A 6,804-nucleotide genomic window follows, 5' to 3' on the forward strand; every position below is an offset into this window, starting at 1 on the left:
AAAAGGGGGGGGGGGGGGGGAATCAACAATTCATTGAAAAAAAAAAAAAAAACCTATTATCTAAAAAGGAAAACGAGAGAATCAACTCGCTGTTCAATATAAAAATTGCTTTAACTTTTAAAATATTCAGAATTGATAGTTGCTTCTTTCTCACTTTCCACCTTTTACATTCAAGTCCTTTTTTTTTTTTTAATTAATTTTTTAAAATTTTAATTTTATCAGTGGTTCTTTTTTTCTTGTTGAGGTTTTGTTCGTAATTAGTGCCATAACACTCTACGAACTGTGAAACTTTCCTCAACCATTGAGTGAAAGCCTGGACCACATATGCCCTGTACTCAAGTCCCGGCGCCACTATAGTTTTTATTGAAGAAGTCACACGGTCAAATCTGGTATACGTAGCAACCTAATTAATCGTACGGCAATGGAAGACTTTCAATTATTCCGTCTCACAAAATTTTTTTGAGGACCGTATACATGCATTTTAGTAATAATTTAGTATTTTTATATGATTAAAATTTTGATTATTTATGTATTTATTTTAATCTTTTCGTTGTAATATTTCATTATTTTCTAACTATTTTGGAATAATTACTCTTTTTTTATACTAAACCCCCTAAATCATAAGAATGCATATTTTACCTCCTTAAGCTATACCCTCTTTTATATTTACGTTCATAAACAATACCTCCCCATTATACTTAATTACCCTCTTAAATTATGAGAATACATACTAACTTTTCTAAACAATTATTTATGGAATTGGTGAAAAATGCTGGTAATAGTTTAGGGAGCTAAGTGAAGAAAGTTTCTGTCCCCTCGACACCTGTCTCGATACCTTGTGGATCGATCGAGAAATCGTCTGTCTCCTCGATACCTTCTCGACACCTGTGCGATCGATTGAGCATCTCGTATCTGAAATTGGTATTACATATCGATACCTCTCGATACCTCCATTTGTCGACTGCCAAATTCTCAATAGCTTTCTCGATAGCTTCCTCGATACCTCTCGACACCTCAGCTGTCGAGAATTACTGAGGTGCCTATATATTGACCTGTCGCGATTTTCTCTCATTTCTCACTCGATCTCTCCGTGACTTTTCATCTCCTTTTCACACTCTTCTCACTCAAAGCTTCAAAGCTTTATCATTTTCGATCTTCCCTTGCATTCCATCACCTGGTATGTTCTTTCTCCCTTCCTTTTTCATGCATTGCATGTTTTAAAACCTAGGTTTTGGTTTTTTTGAAATTTTTGGGGTTTTTCAAAATTGATGAGTGTTTCTTGAAATTTTGGGTTGGGTTTTCACTTAAATGCTTTTTAAATGTCATACATTGCATTTCATGTGCATTATAATGATATTTATATGCATTTAGATGTGTGCTATATGCTGTGTGCTGATAGGATTGGATTGGGCTGAGCCCATGATGCAATTTTTGTTTTGCATGTCACATGCTCATGCATTCTCATGCATACGTATTTGTTGTTCAATATATTTGTCATATTTGAACTGTTTTGGGAACTTTTCTGAGTGTTTTCCTTTCTCTCCCTCTCATTCTTTTACGTTAGTAGTGTCTATGTCACCCAAACGTAAATCCACTCCTACTCGGAACCCTCTACGTTCTGGAGCTTCTACTTCTTCTGATTCTGCTCCCCTTAACCTTCGGTTCCGTGATGGAGATGCCCATAAGGCATTTTCGGAGAACTTTTCTAGACGAGGTGTTCATTCAGAATGCCAAGTCATTCTGGCGGACTTCGCCGATACTGACCTTCCCTCTGTCATTCACTGTAGGGGATGGGGGTCACTGTGTGACATCCTGGTCACTTGCCCTCTCGTGCTGATACAGGAGTTCTACTCCAACATGCACGGGATAGATCGTTCAGTACCTCTCTTTTTCACTCGCGTTCGAGGTACGCGCATCCTTGTCACACCGCAGCTAGTTGTGGATGTGCTTAAGGTTCTTAGGATAGAGTTTCCTGACTATCCTTCTTGTGAGCGTCTGAGGACTGTGTCCAAAGATGAGCTCATCTCTGCCTTTTGTCAGCGCCCTGTTGATTGGGGTGAGCATCAGTTCACATCATGTAGGTCTTTTGCTAAAGGTCCTAGATTTATCAACATGGTGATGACTTTTGTTCTCCATCCTCTTTCTCACTATAACTCTATCATAGAGCCTCGTGCTCGATTTTTGCTATCACTTCTAGAGCATCTTACCATAGACTTTCCTTCTCACTTCATCCTGTCTATCATAGATGTTTATCTTGATTCAGCGTCCCATGATAAGGTCATCTTTCCTTCCGCTATCACGAGGATCCTACGCCATTTTTCCATTCCCTTTCCTGTATCCGACCACTTCACACACATATCTGCTATAGATGCCGCTACCGTAAAACGTAGTGAGGCGCAGTTCAGGTCGAGACAGCCGGATGCCACTCCTCTCTCCTGTTCGGCTCCATCCAGATCAGTTCCATCTACATCTGCTCATTTTTCCTCTTCGAGCGATGTATCTCTAGGAGATATTATGGCGTAGCTGCAGCGCATGGAAACTCGCCTTGATACACTCTCTACTGAGTTGTATCAGGTGAATGTTCGTGTTGGTCGTATTGTACGACGGCAGGCGACCATGGGTGGATTTGCTCCAGAGGCTACTCCTTCACCACCTACTCCAACAGCTTCAGATTCTGAGGATGATGATGATGATGATGATGGGGATACTAGCTCTGCCGATGAGATGTCTACATGACACTCTACCCTTTGTCACTCGTGACAAAAAGGGAGAGTAGTTTTGGGGTTATGAGAGTAGTCATCTTAAGGGGAGAGTTAGTATAGGACATTTTTGATAGGGGGAGTGTTGACTTTTCTGAGGGATGTAGTGAGGCTTTATATGTATCTTTTCTTTTCTTACCTTTTAGATACATTGATCATGTATATGAGGTCCTTTGACCATTTTACATACATTGTACTTATTTTCTATATATGTGGATGTATGTTTCTTTCACCTCTCTCTTCATGTGTTGTTTCTTTTCTATCTTTATACACATGTTCTTTATACTTGTATACAATCTATTTATTTCTGTTTCACACAAGATGCCTTGATGAGTTTTGTTTAAAGTGTTTCAGAAATACAGGTTGTCAAAGTCTACTTGCCATAAACTCTCTTCTTGCAAAGATTTTCAAGAGTTTGTGTTAGGATAGATTTTATTGTATTCAAACAAGTGAATATGAGTTGAGTGATTTATGACTTCTCTCATATGCTCATTTGTTTGTTGTGGTTTTGTCACGGATTGCCAAAATGGGAGATTGTTAGGACATATATGTTATTTATGTAAATTGGCTAATTCTTCGACAAAACGCACTCTACTTGTAATTGGGTAGTTCTAGGTGTTTTTAATACTTCAAGAAACAAGGTTTCAAGGTCAAGTGTTGAAGTCATCAAGTCTGTCCAAGAAAAAGCAAGCTGAAGTGCAAAGTTTTTAATGTTCGACACCTTCTCGATAGCTACCTCGACACTTGCTATCTGTCGAGATTTAAAATTTAAAATTTCCAATATGATTTTCTTGGGATCCGTGAATATGATTTTGGGCCTTCTTTTCTTCTAATCCTAAACATATAAAAGGATTGTTTTAAGAGCCGTCAAGTGTGACACAAGTTGCAATGTCATTGAGCAATCTCTGTTCAAGCAAATTGTGATCAAAAGACGAAGTTCTTGACCTAGTTCATCTTCCTTCAAGAAGTTGCTGTGTATTTGCACCGTAGAGTTTTGTAACCAAGCATCTTCCTGCTATTCATCATAAAGGATGAACTGAAGAACTTTGCAGCCAACCTTTCTTCCTTAGTTGGTGTTCTGAAGTCGCGTACTGGGATCCGCGCATTGGTTAGTCATGTACTTGGGAGCCGTGCATCAAAGGTGGGAATTGTCGCTACAAATCAAGTCCAATTGGGTATTGGGGTAAGGGTTCAACTGTAGGTTGGTAAGGTACTTGGGATTTCTTTACTTGTAACCGCTTGATTTGATAATAGTGGAGTTTCGGGAGTGGTGACCTGAAAATCACCCGGTGGGGTTTTTGCCGCGAGGTTTTTCCCTATTCGTAAACAAATCACCGTGTTATTTAATTTCCGCTGCATATTTAGTTTTTGGTGATTTGTTTGTGCTTCCTCGTAATTGCATGATTAATTGATTTATTAATAACTTGGCTAATTAATTAATTAGAGTTAATCACAAGGGGTCATTCAGATTATGGCCTATCACATACTACGTATCTAAATGGATAAAAAATAATATTTTTCTTGCTCACCTCATCAATACTATACTAGAGGGGAATAAGAATTACTTATTTTAGTCTCAAGCTCTGCATAGTTTTCTTAAAGGTTGTATGCTCTGGCAATATTGTACTGGTGTAATCACTATTCTTGTCAAGGGGGCAAGTGAAGAAGATGCTGCCTTCCTCAATCGCATGATTGAATGGTATAGTCACAACCACATGATCCTCACATGGATTCGGAACACTTCCTTTCCCTCCATCTCCAATTTGTTGGACAGCTTTGATGATGCAAAATCAGCATGGGATATGTTGGCTAAAAGGTACTCCACTACTCATGGATCCATGAAATATCAATTAGCGGTTGAATTGCATCAACTCAGGCAAGAACCAGGGCAATCCATCAATGACTATTATGATCAGCTTTGCTTCATTTGGAACCAAATTGACCTTTTGGATCCAACTTGGGCATGCCCAAAGGATGCTCAGCAATATGCTACTATTAGAGACGAATTTCGTTTCTATAAATTCCTAATGTCACTTCATAAGGACTTTGAGGCCATCCGAGGTCAACTTCTTAATTGCAGTCCTCCTCGTTCTCTTGATACTGCTGTAAATGAGTTGGTTAAAGAAGAGACTCATCTTGCAACCCTTCAAGCCCAGAATAAGCTCAATGTTTTGGCTATTACTCCTTTTGCTCCACCCATAGAGCAACCTCAGCAATCAGGTGATTCCTCTGGCTCTAGCAATCGTCGCAAGCAGACCAATAAAAAGTTCTACAACTATTGTAAGCGTCCTGGCCACACCATTGAGACATGTTACCGTCACAACAAATCTATTGCTGCTGTTGCTAATACTGAGCCTACTCCGCCGATGCCTTTCATTTCAGTTGAGTCCCGGTCTTCTGGATCCACTATCAACCTCTCCCCCACTGAATTATAGGATATCATTGCTCAGGCTGTTCTTATGGCTGGTAATGCATATCTTTCCATTGCTTTCTTAGTTCTACCCAGTAAGTTTTAAACTTGGCTTTTTGATTCTATTTGTTGCAATCACATGACACCTCACTTGTCCTTATTCTCCAAGCTTGACCCTGCACCACATCCTCTTAATATTCATATAGCTGATGGTTCCACCATGCATGGGAATAGTCTAGGTTTTGTTTCTACCTTTAACCTCTCTGTTCCTGGGGTCTTCTATGTACCCAACCTATCCTATAATTTGTGCTCTGTGGGACAATTAGCTGAACTAGGATATTGCCTTATTTTTTACTATTTTGGGTGTATTGTGCAGGATCCAAGGACGGGGCAAGAGCATGGGACCAATCCTAAAGTTGGGCGTATGTTTCCCATGGACAATCTTTATCTTCCACCTGTTGCTCCTGTTTTTGTTGCTGCTGCAATTGCTGCGGTTTCTTCCTTACCTTCTCTCGCACTTTGGCATTCACATCTTGGTCATGCACCATCTTCTCGTGTGCAACAGTTAGCTTCTAAGGGTCTGTTGGGTTCTGTGTTCAAAGACAATTTTGATTGTATTTCATGCCAGTTAGGAAAATAGCCAGCTTTGACTTTCAATAACAGTGAATCTATCTCTAATAGTATTTTTGAGTTAATTTATTCTAATGTTTGGGGACCTTCTCCTGTTGCTAGTATTGGTGGATCTCGATATTTTGTTGTTTTTATTGATGATTATTTTCATTATAGTTGGATCTTTCTTATGAAATCCCTTTCTAAAATCTTACTAATATACAATAACTTTGCAAAAATGGTTGAAACACAATTCTCCAAATGTATCAAAACTTTTCGATTTGATAATGTTGTTAAATATACTCAATATGATTTTCAAGCTCTGTTACATTCCTATGGCACTGTACATCATTTAACTTGTCCAGGTACTTCTCAGCAAAATGGTCAAGTTGAAAGAAAACTTCGTCATATTCTTAACACTTTTTGTGTTAAAAAAATAGTGTAAGGGTGAACACCCACACAACTTGTTCTCTGCTAGTCACGGACTTGGCCCCTCGCCTGATGCAGTGACTATTGAGTAGATTGATGCGTTTTTTTTTTTTTTTTTTTTTTGGGTGGTAAAATACGGGAATAATTATATTAATCATAAGCGGTTGGAGCCGAATAATATGGGTATAAGGTACAGCATTACAGTCAAAAGCAAGTGCCTCCATAACAACAAAAGGAGGCGTTACATAGGAAATAAAGGATTCAGATTGGCAGAGGCCAAGCTTAGCAAGCAAGTCAGCAGCTTTGTTAGTTTTAGCGCATTTTCATTCACTTATTTGTTAAATTATTTATTTATTAAAACTGGATAATATACAATTGAAAATTAAAAAAAAAATTTAAGTCATGTGCACGGCCATAAAAAAAAAAAAAAAAAAAAAAAAAAAAAAAAAAAAAAAAAACTCAATTGAACTCGAGATACTCAAGTACCGAGCACTTACACCTTCACCACCAATAGTTAATAATCTTAGCTCATAAAAGACACGATTCAGCTAAATCCAGCATCTATACAACTTGATCTGCAAAAGGAAAACGAGATGC

This window comes from Quercus suber, unplaced genomic scaffold, assembly GCF_002906115.3.
Source record: "Quercus suber isolate HL8 unplaced genomic scaffold, Cork oak 2.0 scaffold_865, whole genome shotgun sequence".
NCBI lineage: Eukaryota > Viridiplantae > Streptophyta > Magnoliopsida > Fagales > Fagaceae > Quercus > Quercus suber.